The sequence below is a fragment of the Catharus ustulatus genome, chromosome 5 (genome assembly GCF_009819885.2).
Source record: "Catharus ustulatus isolate bCatUst1 chromosome 5, bCatUst1.pri.v2, whole genome shotgun sequence".
Classification (NCBI taxonomy): domain Eukaryota; kingdom Metazoa; phylum Chordata; class Aves; order Passeriformes; family Turdidae; genus Catharus; species Catharus ustulatus.
This window is the reverse complement of record NC_046225.1, coordinates 44,654,349-44,676,425: the sequence shown is the minus strand read 5'-3', so window position 1 is coordinate 44,676,425 and position 22,077 is coordinate 44,654,349. Positions and strand designations below refer to the sequence as shown.

General features: G+C 38.0%; 1 long non-coding RNA gene across 1 annotated transcript in view; it reads left to right on the top strand.

Moving 5' to 3' along the window:
* The window catches only part of LOC116996724, a 190,253-nt gene extending 169,768 nt beyond the window's left edge, over positions 1-20,485 (top strand). The window contains exon 3 of the long non-coding RNA XR_004418012.1: positions 20,297-20,485. This is a non-coding gene — a long non-coding RNA (uncharacterized LOC116996724). The remainder of the gene's footprint in view (positions 1-20,296) is intronic.
* Positions 20,486-22,077: the final 1,592 nt, after the last annotated feature.

The window sequence follows — 22,077 nt, the reverse complement described above, 5'->3', positions numbered from 1 at the left end:
CTTGGTATGTAATCCTGGGTCACTATACTAACATTATCACAGCTGTGGCTATAATGTCATGTGACTTCCTTTGGAATATTGTGTGCTTTTGCTTTTTTAAAAATATACCTCTGTATCATATTCCTTTAATTCTGTTACAAAGGAATGTTTTTTAGTTTTCTTTCCTTACAGCACGGCAGGATAGACCAACAGCATGCCAAATGGCTTCTAGATCTCTTGTTATTTTGATTCTCTTGTCAATACATGCACTTTTGTAGATGCCAATAGATCCCATCTGTGCCCTGGTTGAAATACTATGAATGACGCAGATGAAAACTACATATTAGCAGAAATACCTGAGGAAACTTGGGCAGATTGCCTTTTATAGTCTGCTGGCTTCTTGTTCCAACTGGACAAACCACAAGGATCCTTTGCTTCAGAGTTTGCCACCTCTGTGCATTGGCTTAGAGTTCAGATTTGGGAAGATCACAGTTGTTAGTATTTGTCCACTTTTTGCAGGTTCTTTGCTTCTCATCACAAGTTTGCTAGAAACTTAGTAGCCTTATCTCCAAAATGAACATTTTTAATATATTTTTTTATATTTGCTTGCACCCTTTATTAATGAAGGAATTGTAATTGTATCAGAGATATTTTACGTTGAATTCAAACTCCAAAGGTAGGTAGGTAGGTAGGTAGATGAGGCATAAACAGTTACTGTTAGGCTGAAAAAGGTTAAGACCTTTTTTTTTTTCTGTGCAGTTACTAAAATCCATCTAAAATTATAAAAGTACATATAACATAAAAGAATTAGTAAGACTGGTAGTAATATCATCTGATTACACAGTACTTTTATTCCAACAGCTGGTGAAAGACCTTATCTGGAATTAAGGATTAGTATCTCCATTTTGAAAAAGGGGGAATTGGGGCAGAGTGTTCAACTGGTTTCTTCAAGATGACAGAATAAATCAATGATAACAAGTAAATGCAAATACCATCCAACACAGAGGTCTGTCTCAATGTTGCTAGGATTCCTATCAGGAGAAATCTGCCAGAGTATGAAAGTGAAACCTTTTAATGTTTTAATGCTTGGAGGTGATCATTGGCTTAGCACCTTTGTGAGAGAAAGAAGAAAGGAACTGGAATATGCACCTTGATCCAATACAAGAAGATTTTCTTTAAGTATACTATATATTCATGGAGAAATTGCAATTTTTTGATATGAGTGTCCATTTGGGAATCTGTCTGTATGTTGTGTCATATCGTGATCTTCCTTGTCACACCCTCAGCAAAAAGCAGGAGCTGCATGAGGGTCATGCTCGTGAGTTGCTTCAGTTCAAATTGCCGTCAACAAGGAAGTTGCATTCCTGTATTTTTCATTGCCATTACACTGATGGGTTACCTTCTGCTCACATATGTGAAAAGGTTATTTCAGAAAGAGGCCATTTTTTATCTAGATGTATAACAGTACCAGTTATGCCAGATGTATAGCATACATAACAAAATAAGTAGTATTCATCATCACTATGAATCTGTGGATTTTTGATTTGTGAAAGAAATTGGCTTGAATTGTGATTTGAAATAGTACAATCCTTTCCTGTAGCAGAGGGAAGGCTGCAGAGAAGGTTGAGGAGGCTTGGTGGTTTGTTTTTGTTTCCTTCCTGCTTTTCATCTTTTCTAGGGTCTGGCATGCCTTTGCTTTTTCAATTTTAAGGATCATTTACTACTCAAAGTGTTAGAAGTTTAGTTTTAAAATTTTAAGGTAAGAGGCTAAGCAAATGTAGCAGAGGGTTTATATTGTCCTGTTAGAATCAGGTGAGGGGAGATGAAATGAAAGAACCAGAACACTTTTCTTGAGAATGGAAAGCCTGCTGAAGTGGGAATGTCTGTCTGCCCCATAGCAGCTTCACTGTCGGCCTTCTCTCTTTAGGGTGGCAGATCATGAGGAAATTAGACAGGTCAACGTATGAAAAGGTAACAGGGATTTTTAACTTTGAAGAAAGGAAGACTGAAGGTTTGTTGATGGGAGAGGGAAGAAGGAAGCACAAAGATAAAGATCAAAGTTTATATACTTTCTCAGTTCTCTGGATTTGCTGAGTTCACTAGCAGGTTATCTGTCACCATCTGCTTTAGTCTGTTTCTAGGAGCTTTCATTGGTATGGATAGAAGTTACGTTAACAGAGATGGCAACACTAAACCCTATGAGCATTCATAAGAAAGCAAATTCACTCTGGGAAGAAGTTGTGGGAAAGTGTTTGGGGTGACTGGCTGTGTTGGAGAGTCAGGGAGGAGAATATTTCACTTCCTACTTCGAGACTCCCAGGAGGAACTGCTACATTATTAGTAACCCATTCACAAAAATCTGACATTGGTAGGATTTAAATTTTAATTTTAAATTTAAAGGCATTTAAAAATAGCTCTGCATGATAGCACTCTCCCTGAAATAGCAGGGAGGATGCATAATCAGCAATTCAAAGAAGTGAGGTCCTTATGCAATCAAATGTTACTAAAGATATAATGAGTTGTTTCTTCATTCTTTACAATGATATCTTACTTTATGTAGTTTAGAAAACTATTGGTTATAAACTATCAATATATGTTTTTTTGGATGGAGCTGACATAGTTTGAATACAGGTATTACTCAAAAAAAATACATTAATTTCACGACCATAAGGAGCACCGGACTATAAGGTGCACCCCTGGGGAGTCAGCAAAATTCACAACTTTGTAGATCATATAAGGCACACTGGACTATAGGGCGCACTTTTTTTTTGCAGTGAGGTTCCGCCCCCAGCTCCGCCCGCATGGTTTTTGGCCGAGGCCCCGCCTCAACCCGGCAGCCATGGGCCCCCGGGCCCGCCTGTACCCGGCAGGGGCGGTGCTGCGGGCCCCCAGGCCCGCCTGTACCCGGCGAGGTTAGGGCATGCCCGCCGACCCACTGTGCCACCTCTCTGGGGCTGGGGCGTGCCTCTGGAGGGGCCGTCCCGCCTCCACGGGGCCGGGGCGTGCCTGCCGCTGCTCTACCCCGCCTCCACCTGGCAACCATTGCCCTGCTGGCTCCCCCCACGGCTTGCAGCTCTCACTTCCGGGTAGGCAAATTTCTGAACTTTGCACATCAGATAAGGCGCACCGGACTATAAGGCACACTTCCAGGTTTGGACCAAAATTTTATTCAAAAGGGTGCACCTTATAGTCGTGAAATTACTGTAGTTATTGACTCATTGTATAGATTGGTGGATGAACAGAAAGGTGAAGCACAGGATGGACATAATGAGGGAGATGTAAATATTCTGTCCCTTATAACTAATTCCCACAACCTGCTTTGAAAAGCACATTGGATACTTCCTCTGCCATACTCTCCAAGGCAACAGGAATAGTCAGCTTTTTCTGTCGTGGTTAAGAAAAACACTTAAGCTGTTTAATGGTATGCAGGCAGCAATACTGGATTGGCTGGATTCTCACCACATGATAATACCTTGCTGACCCGAGGATTTCTGTTCTTTGTGTGCTATTCCAGACTTTTTCATGGTGAGTGACATTAGGACAGCATTGTAGAAAGGATCTTTGATTATTCTACTTATTTATTTAAAAAAAAGAAGGAATTTTCAGGCAACACAGGTATTCTGGGAATCTTGTTGAAATGCTTGTTTCCTTGATCATCAGTTTCAGTATTTGAAGGAGATAGATTGTAATGAAAAAAATTGATTAAATTTGCTGTATTGTCATTAGATTGTGGTACTTTATATATGTATATGTGTATATCCATGTGTATATATGCTCAGTTGACAATATCCTCAGGTGCAATTAATAGACCTTTTAAAAAATGTTAGTAATCAGTCTTCCATTTTAGTATCCTCTTTTGGCTCTGTAAATAAATACTGACGGGTTCAAAAGCTGGGAAGGACTCTACATCATAGACCATCAGATTCAATGCTGAAATAAAACTTCAAACCAGAAACAACGACATAAAATACTTAATTAATTTTAAGGTGCTTTAGACTCCCATAAAACTGTATAGAAGTTCTCCAGAAAAATACAGAAGTTCTTCCTTTACTAACAAAGGTAAACATTTATATTTAGTTGCTTTGGCATTTTTGCAGGGCAGTTTGGGGCCGTCTTATTAACTAAGATTGCAGTCAATTATCTGCTTTATTGAGTATTTGTTTTCATTTGGGTGATCTTTGTGCTGTTTTTGAGATAATTTTTCTGTGGTGAGGAAACTCATTAGAGCTCTTTCTACCTGCTTGCTAGAGTCTTACTCGTCTGAAACTGAAAATTCCAATTAGCGTGATCTGAATTTGATTGGAGCTGTAAACAAGTGCAGCTACCTTTGCTTCATTAAAGTATGGGAAATCATGAATCATGTGCTTGTTTTAATTATAATTTATAATTACTTTTTTTTCCCCCCTGCTTGATGCAAATAGGAGCTGGCCTTTATTCTGACATAGAAGGTGCAGCATCAAATCAATAACTTTATTTTATTGTATGAAACAGATGGTGAAGATCGCAGATATTTCCAAGAAAAGACAATGTAATTTCAGTGCTAAATTATCCTTGCTCAAGGGCCTAACCTCCAGGAGTTGATAGGGAATATAACTTTATGGTGTATTTCTTGTTCTAGTCTATCCTTAGTCACTTGAGGTTAGTAGAGATTGAATCTTTGCTCCATATTGTTGTTTAAAAACTCAAAACCAGACCACAGTGTAATCATCAACAGTTTCAGAGCTGATTTTAGTGGGTTCCATTCACTCAGTGGTTTGTGCAATTTATTACTGTGTATAAAGTGAAGAAAAAAGGGATCAGATGGAAAATTCCTGAGCTGCTGAAACCAGTGACAAAGCTTTCCCTGATATATTGAAGAAGATCCAGGCCTTTTCCACAGTGTAGGGTGACAAACATTCTGTGTCTTCAAAGGTATTTCTCATTTCAGGAGATAATAGCTACTTTTTTTGTCAGGGACAAACAGGAAAGCAGTGTGTGTACAGCCAAGCTTTCATAGCAACAGAATATAGGTCTTTTGTCCTGTGAAGTGCCTAGAATCTTGATTTCAGAGTAAATATTTTTCTCCAGGGACAGTGTGGTTTTCTGTGAGGCTCTAGAATATTCTTCTACTATCAACTACTGTATGGTTTGCAATTCTTGCTTTCTCAGGATGTTTATGTCTAAACATCTATCCTTTTTTAACTTTCTCAGGTGAGTTACAGAGCAAAGGAACCTGCCTATACCCAGATTAGTATAGGTGCCCACCAGTCTACCATGTTTGTCAGTAATTGGTAAGAAGCTTGGAGATATCACTGCATCCAGTGAAGTCAGCCTGTATTCACCCCCAGATGAAATACAGTAATTTGACAAATACAAGCCACACCGTTTTGACCAAAATTTTGCTCCCACACCGGAAATGCGGCTTATACTCAGGAGTGGCCAATATGTGAATAATTTTCTGACATTTTCAACCCCGGGAGTGCAAACCGAGTCAGTGCAAACTGCAAAGTTGAGCACCTGCCAGTAAAACCCGGCATTTACGCGGTTGTTACAAATTGGTTACTCTGTTGCGCGGCAGGTGGAGCTGCTCCGTGCAGGCAGCACAGGGGGTGGGGAAGGCGGGGCAGCTCCCTCCTGCTGGCCCTGCGGCTCAGGGGGAGGCAGGGGCTCTCTCCTGCTGGCCCCGCAGCCCGGGGGGAAGGTGGGGGGCTCTGTGCTGCCAGCCCCACGTCTCGGGGGGAGGCAGGGGGCTCTGTGCTGCTGGCCCCGCGGCCTGGGGGGAGGCAGGGGGCTCTGTGCTGCTGGCCCCGCGACTCAGGGGGAGGCAGGGGGCTCCGTGCTGCTGGCCTCGCGGCCCTGGGGCTCTGTGCCCCCCCGCCACCACGGGGTAGTGCCGGGCCAGGGCGAGCAAGCCCAGTGGCAGCAGCGGCCGGCACTGAGTGGCCCCACCGAGCGGCAGCGCCGAACTGGGCCACCCAGACCTGTCGGCAGCCCTGAGCCTGCACGGCCGAGCCGAGACAGTAAACCCCGCCCTGCCGCGGTTCTGTTACTATTTGGCAACTTTGTTGCACACGGGTCCTCACTGCGAACGGCAGAACGGCTTATACTCAGGTGAGGCTTATTTATGGACAAAGAACGAAATGTTTGCCAACACCCGGCGATGCGGCTTATACTCAGTGCAGCTTGTGTTCGTGAAATTACTGTACTTTTGCAACAGAGTGTGTCTAGAAATATCCTGAGGAGAGACCAGGTTGATTGAAAAACTTCTCTGATTGATTACTCTTTGTGATACATCCTGTCTAACTGAAGTAGCATGCAATTTTCAGTAAGCCAGAAGCAATATTGGGTCATGTAAGCATAAACTTAGAATGGACCAAAGAAATTCCCAGCAGTTGTTTGTGTGTTGGTGGCCCATTTTTTTGATGCTATTCCAGCTGATCTTTTAAATCAGAAACCTGCCAGGCTTCTGCCATTTTTTCTGCCCAACTTCCTCAGCAGGCTGCCTGAAGACACTTTGGAGCACACGACTCAGGGTTTCCAGGTCAGTTCTCAGTGGTTTAGCCATCGCTTTATATCAAGAAGTTGTAATAAATTGCCACAAATTTTTAGACTGGCTTAATTGCGATTTTGTGCTTTATGCATAATTTTTTGAAACAAAGTAAAGATTGCATTTTTTGTTGCAACAAATTATGTTAAGGTTGGCTTTTAGAAGCCTGCTGGGAATCTTTCCACATTTGCTTAAGCACCTTTAAGTAAATTTCTAGTTTTGAGAATGTGTTCAAGACCTTCTAAACTTAGCTGGACTATATCCAACTTAACATTAGTAATTTAATTGAGATATCTAATTTAGGAACACCTACCTATCTCATTAAATTCCCTTTTGGTTTAGTATAGACACAGTCCAAATAACATCTGAAATACCTTCTGTATGGTAGAGGAGACTGGAATGAGATTGCCAGAAGTTAAAAGGCACAGATCTATGCCAAAAATAATGTTCTTCCATTTAAATTTAGATACCTGCTTTTTTAGTTTGCTTTTCCACTTTGCTGAGAACCCAGTGATTTGTAGAGGTCTTATTTTTCTTTTCTGTCAATAGGACAAATATGTTTATCTAGTTGCTTTAATATTTCTGCAACCATGCTGTAAAGAATGGATGGCAGAATCACCACTGTTGAATGTCAGGCCACTGACTTCTTTTTAAAAGGTTTTAGAGCCTTAGCTATAGTCATGTAGCTTGGAAAATTTCTGATAAAGTTGCAGTTAGTATGTGTAAGGAAGATCAGTTTTCGTACAGGTGTGTGTTCTCTTGAGTTGAGCAATAATTTCTTTTACCATTTCTTTCAGTGGTAAGATTTTTAAAAATGCAGTGTGAAGCTCTTAAAAATATTTCCACCTTTTGTTTGACTTTATGTGAGGGAAATAAAAAGATGGTTTATAGATATTTCTATTATGTGAAATTTTCTCTCTAGTCTTTGTTCACTTGCAAAGTGACAAGGTTGCCAGTTGCCACACAAGTACCTAGGCCAGTTTCAGTATGTCTTAATTTGGAGATGGTACTAAGTCCACAACAGGACTGTTGTAGGGACTGCAGGCTGCATGTATAATGCTGTATAATATACTCCTGCAAGACCCTTAAATAATATGTACAGTTTTAGGAAATACAGAATTAATTTGAAATTCCTGAAGTTTTTTTTTTCTAGCTCCACACAGTTTCAGTGACTGACTGATATTGAGTATTGATACTGAGTCTGAAGTAATGATAGAGTATGAAAAAGTCTGTCTTAAAACCAGGCAGAAGTACATGAGCAGTTATTATATAATTCATATTAGTCAAGGGCAGTTTGCAGTGAATTTCAGAGGGAATTCTCGTGGAATGGAATGTTTAAATTGTAGAAGAATGGCAGCAGTACTCTGCAAGTTTCTTCCAGATAACATGATTGCTTCAAGAGCATTATTTGAAGGATATTGAAGCTTTGCAGAAACTAAAGGCAAGTTTAATGGTAACTTCAATGGGGTCATGAGTTTCTACTCCATTCTTTAACTTTTAAAACAGCAATTCAGTTTATCAGGGATTGTGATGAAACTAATGAGAGATCAGAAATCTAACTGTGCAAGTTATTTACATTAATACTCCTCTTTTCTTTCCTCCTTCTGAGGGAAAATGGTTACAGCAATAATTTTTAAATTAATGTATCTATGGAGTCACCTCAGTTAACTCCAAGGTTGTATGCTATAGATTCGAAATGTCTTGTTAAAGAAAAAAAATCCCTACACCAGTCCTTTGAAAGGGTCTAATGGATTGCATTGTAACCAAGTCTAAATACACATACTTTTATGGGATAATTTCAACAATAGGTACCATCTGCTTAATGTGTTCATAAAACCAAATATTAATTTCCTGGTAAATCAGTTATAAACCAGAAAATATTATTATTATTGCAATAATTTTTACATAAGATAAATATCACAGTGGCTCAGTAGGTTAAAGTTTAGAATAAGACCTGGCATTTACTTTTCTCTGCAATTTGGCTGAAATTAAATTGCCTGATCATTGAATCCAAGTCATATTTTATCTTTCATAAAAATAGAAAAGACCTGGAAAAAATCTGTAGACCACCAGGACGTCTGAAAGTTATTTTCCAGTTATAAAAATAAACTAGCCTTGAATTTATTCACCATCTGTCAGTCTTCTCTTTCTACCAGGGAACTGAGTTTTCTGACAGGTTACTTGCAGTCGTTAGGAACAGCTGTAGGAAGCAAGGATACCAAGATTACTCTAATTATATTAAGACACAGAGCGGCTTTTGGAAATTTGAAAGAGTTCAGTTGCAGTGTCTAGGGAGAGGTTTAACATTTTCAGGATTCTCAAGAACTCACACACTTCCTACCATGTCTGAACCTCCAAGGGTTCATTCAAATGAAATGGAAATGGGCAGAGTGACCTTCTGTTACTTAATTTTCCTCTACATCAGAATCCGTGTGCAGGGCTGGAACCAGTACAGGTGAAGCAAGAGACAGTGTTAATCTTATTAAGGTAAATCTTGATGACCAGAAGAATGTTATCTTGCCATCAGAACTTCTGGGGATCTACTGACTTTGATTCTTATTAGTGGTATGCTATTCTGTTTGAGAAAGAAAAGCAGAAGATGATTTTTAGTACATACATGAAGTGCTGAGGACTGTTTGTAGTTAGGTGAGTTGTGTTGGAAAAGGCTCAGATTTACCAGCAAGTTCTCTCTGACTCCCTTCAGGACACATGTGTAACAAGATTAAGGTCCCCTCTACTGCAGAGAGAAGGACGTAATTGACCTGTTTGTATTCTAAGATTTTTGTTTTCTATTATAATTATTGTAAAGATATGCCAGCACTCAATAAACACAGGGTAGGGGTAGCTGCATTTGACAAAATCCATATCTTATTCTGCCTGCCTGAGATTCTTACTGACACAGAAAGATGGTTCAAAAGTGGTTTCTCCTCTCAAGAACAAAACAAGCTAAGAGAAAGCTGAAAGGGACAACAGAAGCATCTCTGTCCAGATCCCATAATGGATTTGACTTCAGCATAATAACTAATTAATGAATGAAAAGACTTTCATACCAAAACTATAAGACCTTCAACTGTAAGAATGGCAGGTTAGATCTCCTTGGAAACCATTAGAAGCATAAATGGAAAGCCTATTCCTGTATCGTAGACTCTGTAACAGACTGAAGAAAATTGCTTTATAGGATGAATGAAGTGCAAGAATAGTTAAGGAATTATTTGAACAGTATTTCCAGCTTGAAGATAAATTATTTCTGTATATGTCTTTCATCTTAACTCTTTTATTTGAATAAAAGCAGCTTAAAATTACCGTGACACATTCAGAAAACTGCTGACAGAGTTCAGGTCTCTCTACACCAGAATATGCAAACGAAAAAGGAGGCATGATAATGAATCTGTACTGCCTGTGAGACTTACAGAAAGACTGGGCCATGCACTAGATTTATGAAACAATGCAAATAACTTCCTTACAATAAAATTGGAAGTATATGTAATTTTTTTTTCCCAAAAAATTTTTGTATGTATGTTTTTTCCCAAAAGCCTTGCAGCAAAGGCTGTCAGTTTCACAGCTTCAGGTGCTGTGCAGTTGAAAATATGTATGAAGAAAGACTAGATGGCTGGCAAATAATATATTCCTCTAGAGTTCATTTGTGCTAGTGTTACCTGGTGCTTCTGGTGTGCCAGTTGTCCTGCTCACAGCAGAGGACTCCTGTGAGTATTGAAGCAGAAAGGCTGGGGAACTGAATGCATGACATTTTATAAAAATCTAAGGAGACAAGTCATTATTAGTACATTAGAACTACATCTCTTTTCTTCAGTCCCTTTGGTATCAGTGCTTGGCATGGAAATTCTGACCCTATTAACACTGGCTGAATCTGAGGTTTATTTCTGGAAGCTTTTAAAAAACAGCTGGGGATACCTTTCGCTTTTAGTCATATACTGTGGCTTCTTTTTCATGTCTTAAAGTTGAAAAAAATCCCAGGGCTCTCCCTGGCCTTATGTGACTTTCATATGAATACATCTGTGTTCCTAACAATACCAACTTTTTGTTGTAGGTAGAAATGGCCAAGTGGTTCCTCTGTTTGATAAATTTCAAAAAGATTTTTTTATATCTCAATTCCTCTTAAACTTTCCTTTTTCAGTTCACAGTTTTGCAGGCTTTGCTGGAAAATTAAAATAGTATCTTTAGCCTTCATACTGTGTGTCATATTTCACCTCAAATATGAAGCCATGACTAGCTTATTTCTGAGTCTTCAGGTGTTTAGATAGTGAAAGTCTTTGGGGCAAGATTACTGAAATTTACAAGTATTTGAGTACAGATATCCATGTTAAAATATTCTGTGATAATCCAAATGATCTTTGGTACTTCCATTTAGGATTTCCTTAGGGAAACAAATAAATGGCTTGTTACAACAGTACCTTTCTTTCTGGAGTGTTATAATTCAGGTTCATCCTTTCAGCTGCTCTTAAACCTCATCCATATTTGTGTCACCTGTACAATATTTTTATTTTTAATGTTCATAGAAAAAAAACAGTTAGATATGTTCTTGTCTTCTGGTTAGCATGGCTATCAGGTTTCTGAATCATCACACTTACCATTCTAGTTCCCTTCCTCTGCAGTACTGCTTCTAAACTCTTATGCATGAGCAGTATACTGGACATACAAGTTTTTCTTGGAGTATTAAAAAATAAACTTTTCTCTTTTTGGTAGTAGTCTAAACAACTTGCTGCAGGAAAAAAACTAGTCTTAAAATATTATCAGATGACTTTTCCTAATCCTAGAAATTTGAGTGACCCTTGGTTTCATAATTTGATTGTATGAAGCTTAACTATTAGTGATTCATAAGTTTTCTTGGATATACTTTTAGAAACATCACTAAATGGGAACTTTTCTTGCTGAAAAGAAATAAATAGAATGCTGTGATCTCAAAAGAGCAAAGAATTCCTGGAGCCAGCTTGCTGGGAAGCAGCTGAGCAGTAGCCAAGATTAATTTGTTCTTTAGATCTTGGTACTCTGAATCTCCCTACTGCTCAAGATTGCTTTGGTGATATTTATTATCTTTTTCACACCTATAGCAACTTCAGATGGTATTTTTAGAGGTGGTAAAAGAAATTAAATTCTCCAGTTTGTAATAGAAGTTATGGGAGTCCAAGTGAAATTTTTCAGGAAACAAACTTTATTAAAACTGTGCAGATTGACCCTTGAATTTTTATTTTTTCCTGAATAAAAGAATTGAGAAAACCTATGTATTTCAGTTCAGTTTTGTTAAAATGAGACCTATCTACTTTGGTTTCAGAATTCAGCTGAATTTGAAATCATATACATTTATTTTTTTATAGCACAGTGCATAATATAATCCAGTATCCTCATTTTAATTTTTACAAATGTTTCAAAGTGGTTTATTTTATTAAATCAACCAGAAAACTCTCCAAAATAATTATTCACATAGCTCAAGGAGTGGATGCCTAAGTTATTTAGACTCACTGCAAATGTTCAGCAGTAGCTGCTTTTATTGAAAACAGAATTTCTGTTGAACCAGTACAAAGGTACTGTATAAGGAATGTTGTTAACTTACTTCGATTGCATTTTTGTCCTCACTTTTCAGAAGGAAATGGATGGAAAAGTCAGTTCATGTGCGGAAATCCCTATGACATTTCTGGAAATATGAAAAGACCAGTGACTTGAGGCCCTTCCTTAGATAATGAATACATAGACGACAGTGACAAATGATGTATTAATGTTGTCTGCATTATAATGTATTATACAGCAGAGAGGGAGTAGAATTTATGGGACTGAACTAAGTGAGTCAAGATCAGGCAATGATTAACATTTGGACCAGTGGCTTAAGACTTGATTTCCTAAAATTAGATAGTTAAATACAGATTCTGGACTTTGACTGCTTTCAGTTATGTAATTTGATTTTCTGGGATGCAGAAGAGTAGTACCTGTCATTTAAACCCTACTTTGTAACTTAGGTGGGTACTGGTATTGCAATAGTTTATTATTGCTAATGTTTTAGTTTGATATTTCATTTGTACATGCTCTATGTGCACTTGTTTGAAAGCAGCTGTAATGGGCATAGTTACTGAAACAGAGTAAAGGAGAATTTTGATGGAACTGCTGAGATACTGACCATCTTAATGTAAACCAGTAGCAGCATATCTGTAATGAAAATCCTTCGAGAGACTGAATTGGCAGTTGGAAAAGTCCAGACTGAAATGCTAAATCCATGATAAGGCAATGCAGAAATTGTAAAATGAATATGAGCATCAAGGAAAACAAAAACAAAAACAAAAACAAAAAAACAAAAAACCCCCATAAAACCAACTAACCAACCAACCAAAAAAAAAAAAAACAAAACAGAAAAAGGAAGAGACTGTGAACAGTTAAAAAAAAAATCTCAATTGTCTACCTTTCGTTTTTCTTTGGATGAACTCAAATCACTGCTATTTAGACTTAGTAACCAGGCAATTAAATAAGATGAGAAAATACAGACTGAAGAAAGATTTGAAAGAAGTTAACGTCTCAAATTTCAAAACCACAGGATTGTACCATTCTACTGTTTGCATTTGGTATTTACACATTTTATCATTTTAGATCTTTCTGGAATATAACTATGCCACTATTACACAAACATTTTTAGAACACAGATTAATGTTAAACTCATACAGTTTATTCATTATTTTAGAGTTTCATGCCACTTTTTAACCTAGTGCTCTAATAATGTTTACTAGCAGTAGATGTAGAAGTAGTATTTCAGTGACCATTTCTAGCTGCTTCTATTTTGTTCTTCAGAATTTGAAACATTCTAGAGTAATAATTTTTACCTGTCTTCTGGTGAGCCTAGAGGAGTTGAAGCACTTTGGTTAATTGTAAATACCAAGCAGTGAATTTGTGAATGGCCTGTGTCCTAGGTTACGATGTAAAGATATGCCCAAAAGTATGTATTCTCTCACCATCTGCTGAAACCAGGTGGGGCAGTAATCCTTATGTCCGTAGGAGATACATTCTGTTAATAGGCCATCTGTTAAGAACCAGGTGAGTCCATGTTCTTTATCTTTCCCATGACCCACCCTTCCTCCAGGAACATATCTTCTGTTAATGGCCCATTGAGTCTTATTGCATGACTGATAAAGTTACATCATCCCATTGTGAGATGCTCCACCCAGGGGGAGGAGCCAAACATTTCCTACTTTGATAAAAACTGAGATTTGGAACGCCAAAGCAGCCTTTTTCCACTGGATCCCAGAGGAAAACTGGACCTTTCCACATCATTGCTGGACCTTCAGAGGAGAGCTGCACCCTTGTACAGGAGCACTGTTGTAACTGAACCACATCTGTCACTCCAGGAGAACTGCAGCCACCATTCGACAGGACTGCTGCCACCACGGTAACTAGCGGGGTGTCAGGTTGTATTCTGACTCTGTCAGTGGTTTTTCTTTTGTACTATTGCATGTATTTTATTTTTCTCTTTTGTTTTCCTATTAAATTGTATTTCTGACTTGGAGTCTCTCACTGGTTTTGCTTTCAAAACCATTACAGGCTGGTACTGAACTATTATTCCTATTTGGTCAAAAGTTGGACTCAATGATCTTGGAGCTCTTTTCCAACTATGTGTTCCTATGTACTCTAGCCAGTACAGAACCCAGCTTTTCAGAATATTTTGAAAGAAAGCTTGGCTGACAAAGAAACAGGAAGAAATAAAAGCACAGGTGGCAGTAGTATCCACATGAATGTTTTGAGTATTTTAATCCTCACATTAAACCCATGGAATGAGGATGAAGTTCCCAAAATCAAGCAATTGAGATTAGATCTAGATTGGTCTTCTAAAGGACCAGTCCTGTAGACAGCTGACACACATATGGTGTGAATTAGAGGGTGTTCATTCTCTTTTTCAGTTCAGACACCAAGCTTCTAGCCAATTTGCAATGGAGAGTTGTTGGATAAGGCTTGTACATAAAACTGGACCTCAGTCAGATGAAAGTAATGCAGATTTCTTTAATGTTCTCAATAGATGACTTGCTAGATAGAGTTAGCTAGCCCTAATTTATGACAACTTTTGACCTAACAAAATTTATTGCGAATTATTTTTTTTAATCAGGTCCTAGGAAAAAAAAAATTCCTGCATCTTTCTTCCACTTTGGTTACACAGGCCTTGAGCCAACCTCCAGGAGAAGTACAATGATGTTATAATCTGACACTGATACTCCTAAATCTCGGAGGTAATAATTTTGATGGAAAATACTATAAAGTGGAAGAGGGACAAAAAGGCTAGAGTCTAATCCACCTTAGTCCCAGATTTATTCTGAGCTGAGCCAGGTAAGGTATGATGACTAGTTTGTACCAAGTATAATTTTATATACCTTGTCAAAAAGTGATTCCATCAGCAACTTGTGTAGTAGTAAACTCTAAATAATGAGACGTTTTGGAAGATTCAGCTTTGTGACTAGCCTATAGCAATATTTATTTGTTTTGTGGAGAAGTCTAATCTGATGTTTCACTCTTAACTGCAGGTAAAATTCTTTCTGTAGTGTCCTTTATTACTCGGTGCCACGGTCTTTGATGAGTGTATTGAGAAGCCTAGCCAAGATGGGAGAGCACACAGCAGAGTATCATGCTTCTGTAAACAACAACGTGGTTCAGTCAGAAAAGGTTGGCCATCTAAGTCTTTAAAAAGACTGCAATCCTGTAACTGCCCATGAGAGATCTGTCATTACTTCATGGCTTAAAGTGTTGTAGTACAGTGGTCTAAATCAAGGGTATCATAAAGTTTTTACTAAGCTTGTTTTAAGAAGACAGAAGTGAAGTACTTGTTTTATTGCTTCAGTTACATTCTATTAGATCCTGGACTACTAAAAGTAACAAATTGAGAGTTGCTTTTTTCAGAGGAAGAAATAGTTAATTTTCTTGCTTGCTTCTTCTCACCATTGTTTTTCTCTTTGGCATCCTTGTTCAGACATTTGGACTAAGATCAAGAAATTTATGTGGAAGACATTGCTTAAATCAGGCCTTTCATAAGAATGGTTTAGGAGGAAGTATGGTCTTGGCTTGCAACTTACTCTGATTATAAGAGTTACAATGGGAAGGAGTGATTCACTGATGCCACTAATTGATTACAATCTCCATATAAGTTCTTTCTGCATAGAGAGAGTTTAAAATTTTTCAAAATCAGTACCCCTTATTTGTCTTTCTCTTAATCTTTGCTGCATAAACTTCCATAAGGAACTGATATTGGCATTGTTACTTTTCCTGTCTTTTCTTTCCTTTTTACTATATTTAATATTGCTGAGGTGGAGAAGGAAGACTTCCATGCATTGGAAGTTATGATGTGCAATTTGAAAAAAGAAATCAACAACTTGATTTGGACCGGAAGACAATGAGCAATTATTGAGACACTGCAGGAAATTTAATTAAAAGTAGGATTTTTATGAGCAGTGTTAATGCTTGCTGCCTCAGCTAACCTAACAATAAAGGCTTTCCAAGTGACAGTGACATCTGGCACAGGATCACATGTAGGAATTATGCAGAGGTAATAAAAAGCACTTAATTAGCATTGCAAATAGTATTTCAGCATTTAGGAGATGTCTGCAAATTTGCATACAGATACATAATTACGTAATTTGCAGCTGTTGTGTTTGTTCCATAAGACCTTGCCACTTTACTAGTGGAATATGTAAATCAGGAATTAATCCTTTTTAGCACCTACTTTCTCAGTAATCCATAAATCTGTGGCAAATTATAGGAACTTGTGGACTTTCTCATCTTGGCTCAAAATTCTTTGGAAAAGAGAGCTATATCCTTGGGCTTCCTTAACTCTAAAGGTCTCTTAAGAGGTTTGTAAAATGCAGCTCCTTAATTTTCAGTTTTTTGATCCCCATTCATGTCTGATACCTTCGCTTGCAAGGTCATGCTGCAAATCTCTTTTCATATATTCAGTTTTAAAGAGAATCAAGTTAATATTTATTCTTATTAGTACCTTTCTGATACAGGTGATTACCTTATGTTACATGTAAACAGAGAGGCTGGGAGGGAAGGATAGCTGACTAAACAATAGTGCTCTATAGGTAAATAATTAAATTCAAGGTGAAACTGGGCAATTCAGATGCTTAAAACCCAAAACTGGACCAAATGATTAGCTAATCATTTCTTAATACATGATTTCTCACTCTAACTTCTTATATGTTATGTCAGTTTGTGTACTGACATACTTCTTATATATTATGTCTTGTATGTAAGATTTCTTTGCCTGGATAAGCTTGTATCCTGGTTTGGAGGACAGGTGTCTGCTAAGAAAGTCAGGAACCTCTCTTTGAAATGGACAATGTAAACCCCCTCCCTCCAAATTATTATAATTTTGAAATCAAGGGGCTTTCAGGCAAAGATATGGGAATTAGGAATAACAAGTTCTTTACTAGGGAAATTAAAATAGAAATACAGTACTACAAAGAACAAGCCCCAAACACTGACAAAGTCAGAGTACAACCTGACACCTCGTCAGGCAGGGTGTTGGTAGCAGTCCATTAAATGTCCCCTTGCAGTGACAGATGTGGTTCAGTTGAAGCAGTGCTCCTGTAGAAGGTGCAGTTTCCCTCCGAAGGTCCAGTGATGATGTGGAGAAGTCCGGTTTTCCTCTGGGATCCAGTGGAAAAGGGACACCTTGGTGTCCCAAAATCTCAGTTTTTATCTCGGTAGGAAAGGCTTGGCTCTTCCCCCTGGGTGGAGCATCTCCCAATGGGATGAAGTAATTTTATCAGTCATGCAGTGGGACTCAATGGGCCACTAACAGAAGATATGTTCCTGGAGGAAGGGTGGGTTGTGAAAAGATAAAGAACAATGCCCTGCCTGGTTTCAATGGATGGCTCATTAGCAGAGTATCTCCCATGGAGATAAGGATAATTGTCTCCACCTGGTCACAACAGATAGTGATAGAATAGATACTTTTGGTCATATCCTGTATTATAACTCAAGACAGCTTGAATGATTTTCACTTAGGTACCAACAGAAAAAGACATGAAAAATGTTTATCCAAACCAACTTTCTTGAGATATATTTTAATATTAACTTGTGTTGCTAGATTGATATTTTTGTAGCACATTTCTTGTATTAGCTGTGGGTAGGTTTGCAGAGATACAGTTGATTAACAAAATGTTATTTTGGCTACAGAGTTTGAACATACCAAAGTAATATATAGAGTTGTTATTTTTTTATTTTTTTTAACATGTTTTCCCTTGTGTTTCTGTAAGTGCTTTTAGTATAATCATGCCATTACCCCTTCCATGAAATGGAAGATTCCCCTTATGCCTGAGTCCTGTAAAGAAGAAAGTTCAAAGCAACATGAGAGTTCAGAGCAGGTTAGGTGATAAAGCATTTTAGAAAACAGTGATTATGCTCTCTGCCAGGAGAACTTAATTGTATCCAAGTTTAATTTGTTCTGTGAAATGGACTGGCTTGGGGACTGCTAGTTCCTTTAACACTCCTCCATTAGACGAAAGCGGTATGCAGTATTGTGACCGGAAGCATATTTTTCTTTATTGACTATGTAATAATTTTCTGTTATTTTTTCTTGTAATCTAAGTGACAGGTGCAAAATGGCAATCTGTTTATAGAATAATTATAATCAACAATGACCGTATCTTTAAGGGTTTTGTCGTTATTTTAAATAAGTATGAAAATGGGAATTGAAAATTAAATCTTTCTGCCCAGAATGACTGATTTACATTATAGGCATTTTCAGCAATAGTTTTTATGAAGAGAGGGAAGTTGTAGTGACAGAAAGAATAAAATAATGAGCCTTCATAAATGCACTAGACAAAGACGAGAGCAACAGATGTTTATTTTTCTTTAAACTGAGTGTGTGAGCACAAGAAGAAATGTTCTCTGCTGACAGCTCCAGCAGAATGTTGCTGCTGGTAGCAACTCTACTAAAAACAGAAAAAATGGAAACAAGGTCTTGCTTCACATTGCTGTAGCTACACCTGGTTTCTACAGTTGATCTTTACTTTCTAGAGGAGAGTTCACTTAACAGAGGATGAACTGGGGCTGGCAGTGCAGATGGTTCTGAACTCTGTCTGCACCTCTGACTGCAGAATGGGAAGTTCTCGGGACTCAAATTCAGATACGAAAATCCCCATGACTTCAGCCGGATGCAGTTTAAATACTGTAGGTTGGCATCTAGCCAGATCATATTGAGAAGGTGTCTTAGCTCAGTGTCTATTTTGTTTCTGAGCACCGGATTCCAAGGTTGCACACTGTCCCACTGGGTCCCAGAGTTACTTTTAAGGTCTTCAATGATTTACACATCTTCTTCCCTGCTCCACCTGCTGTCCCTCCTTACCTGGCTGAAACTCTACTGCCCTGTGTGTGGATTCCATGTGCTGCGTCTTGAATCATCTGTTAAAGAACTTTTTCCAGAAAAAAACCCATGTAGAACAATGCTCTTTCACAGGGAGTGTGTGGTTGTACGGAAGTGCCAGAGCTTGGGAATGCTTCAGACTACCCAGGCAGTGGCTGACTGTGTTTGCCAGCTGTGCATGGCCTTGGCCATGGACCAGGGCTCCCAGCTAGTGCTGGACACAAAGAAAAGGCCAAAACCACTCCTTGATGAATTTGTGTGGTTGAGAGTCTTCCCTTTATCTCATGTGAAGTACAAATAAAGAAGATGTTTAGAACTAATGGTGCTTCTCCTTTTGTTTTCTGGTTCTTTTAGCTACAGTTACTACTAAGTCTATTCAGAGAGGACATTCTCTTAAATTAAAGGTCCATTGCATTTTTTTCCTAATTAAGCTGTGCATTTTGAGATGCTCAGCACAGTTCTTTCTTTTTAAGAGGTAGGAGAGTTTTCAGTGGTTTGATCTGTTTTCTGAACTTTTTTAACAGCTTGAAAAAGATTTTTCTGCAGATTTACTGGTTTATTTTTGTCAGGGCCATGCCACATACCAGTTGTAGGCCAAACCAATCAGAAAGATATACCTTTTGTTAGCTGAACAAATCTGATGTAACAAAACATAAGCCTGGAAACCCAGACTTATGCACGAAGCAGGCTGTCTGGAGGACTGTGATAGAATGTCCTCTGCAATGCTAAAGCCAGGCAGGAACTCACTCACAACCTGTGATAGCCTGTGTGCTTACAATTCTTAGGGCTTGTTTGGAAATTGCAGCTTGTCAGAGGCCTATCCTGATGTAGGACCAAGGCTTTTTATCCCCTTGGATGTTCCTTTGCTATTATTAGTAAAGAAAAGAGTATATACAAAGTCACTTTTTATTGAGCTGTTGAAAAGGAACTACAGTTATATATGTTTCTACAGCCACTGGCACAGTCCTGGTCTTGTCTGTCATCTCTAGATACTCTTGTTTTATGAAACACTGAAATCACATTGTGCAAACCAAAGAAATAATTTCCTTCTTTTCAGTCAAGAATAGATGGTGGAGAAACTCCACTATCAATTTAATTCATCAGCTTCACTGGCTGTATTTCAAATTTAATGGTTTTCAAATATATTTCTAATTTACTGTTAAGAAAATGAAAATAAAATTCCCAAATGCCTTGCCAAAGGCAGCATTCAATACAGACTAATCTACACCTCAGGGAGGCATTCAATTTTTTTTTTGGTCTATAACTACACATAATTAGTGTGTCTACAATAAGCATGTAATTTTTATTATCTGTGAAGAGTTTGGCAGGGGGAATACATCATTACCTGCACATCTAATAATGTGCAGTGCTACAATTCATTTTCTGAGATGCCATGTGTACTGACAAAAAGCATTGACTTTATCTCTCTCTTTGTTTTTTTATAGACATAGCAGAAGCCTAGCAGTCTGAGGCAGATAAAAAATAAGGATGGACAATATGTTGGAAAGACATTTACATAAACAGTGAACAGTAGTGAACAGCAAAAACCAGTCCAAAGATTCAGTGAGGAACTGCTTGTTTCAAAGACTCAGGGACTGTCAAGCAACAACAACCAAAAAGTACATTCTATCCAGCAGCCTTGAATATGGATCTGTAAGTGGTTTTATGCACATGTAAAATAGCATAAAAAATTACAGACTACTGGGACATAAATAAACATACCCTTACTTTTTATTGTTGACCTTTGGGCCATACCAAGTACAATCTCTTAAATTTACAACTTTACTGTGAAAAGGGTTTAATTATCTCACCAAATTATGGACATAAGCAAATGGAATCATTTAGAAAAAGTAGCTACAGACATAAAGCAGCACTGAGAGCTGCTCAGATTCGTGTAGTTACTTGAAAAAGGAATCTTTCTATAAGGAGAAGTAGTGTGCTGGAAAAAGTTGTATAAAGAGGACAGTGGTGAAGAGGACAAAAGCTCCTTGAAGGGTTGTTTTCTAAGAACTGTGAGAACTAGGCTAATAATGAGTCCCTATCTGTGTGGGTATGATTTTTCAAAACACTGTTTTGAGAGACCAGAAAGCAAGTCCTGCCTTTCTAAGGCACTTCTGGGGATCAGATTTATTTTTCTTGCACTCAGTGAAGCCTCAAGTGTGATCCTGAAAGCCCATGTAGACGATGAAGAACCTCCACATGAAAACTGCTTGTCAGCTGTGAGATGGCCTCTGGAAGAGCTGGAGGGTGGATGTGCCAGAAAGCACACTGTGAGTATGGCTGTTTCTTCATTCCTTTCAGTATAGCATAAATCCAGAAGTTTGAATTTGAGCCACAGATGTAATTTAAACAGAAAAATGCAATTTAAATTGTTACAGTCCTTCTATCTGAATGGAAAACAGGCATTTCCTCACATTTGCACTGAATATGAAAAAGTGGAAAGAAAAGTCTCTTAAAATAATAAGTACCAATAGGACACATCCCTGAAAAGGAAGTTCTGTAATTAAATATTTGAGATGAAAAACTAAAAACTCTTCAACTGCTAAATGTCCTGTATTGAACTTTGGATCTGTAAGTCCCTTCTTCAGGTGAGGAAGTTCTGTGGTCCAAGTGGAGTTCCATGAGACCAGTGGTGAAAGCTGATCTTCCTTGCTAATGGAAATATGGATTGCTGCCACACACCATTTCTCTGCTGCAGAATCTAAGGTAATGATTTTTTGAGAAATGTATGTTTTATCAATTGGAGTTGCTAAGACTGTTTTTAGACTACAAATCAAATTCTGCAGTTATCTTAGTATGCATGCAGTCAAAAAGTGGAACTTTTCTGTCTTAGTGGATGCTAAAATATATTTCAGTGTTGATAAGTGTGCTAGAAAATAAATCAACTAGTAAGTTTATCTAGTCTAGTTACATTAGTTCCATGAATTGGCCCCGTACTTCCACAATCAGAATACCTAGTGATTTTTCAGATTTGTAAATGGTCTTGTCTTCTCTCAGCACTTCTGACAGAGAATACCTATTCTTCTGTATGAGATAATGACTGTTAATACGTGTTGAATGTGTATAGTGTAGCTTCTTTTTTGTGGTGGATTGTATTTGAAAAATCTGATCACATAGCAAAAAAGAGCATATACAATAATATTTTAAGATGAATATTCTCTTTAGCAACTTGCATGGAAAGCTTTAAAACAAAAGCATGATGAAAAATTTGAGAAAGAAGAATGAT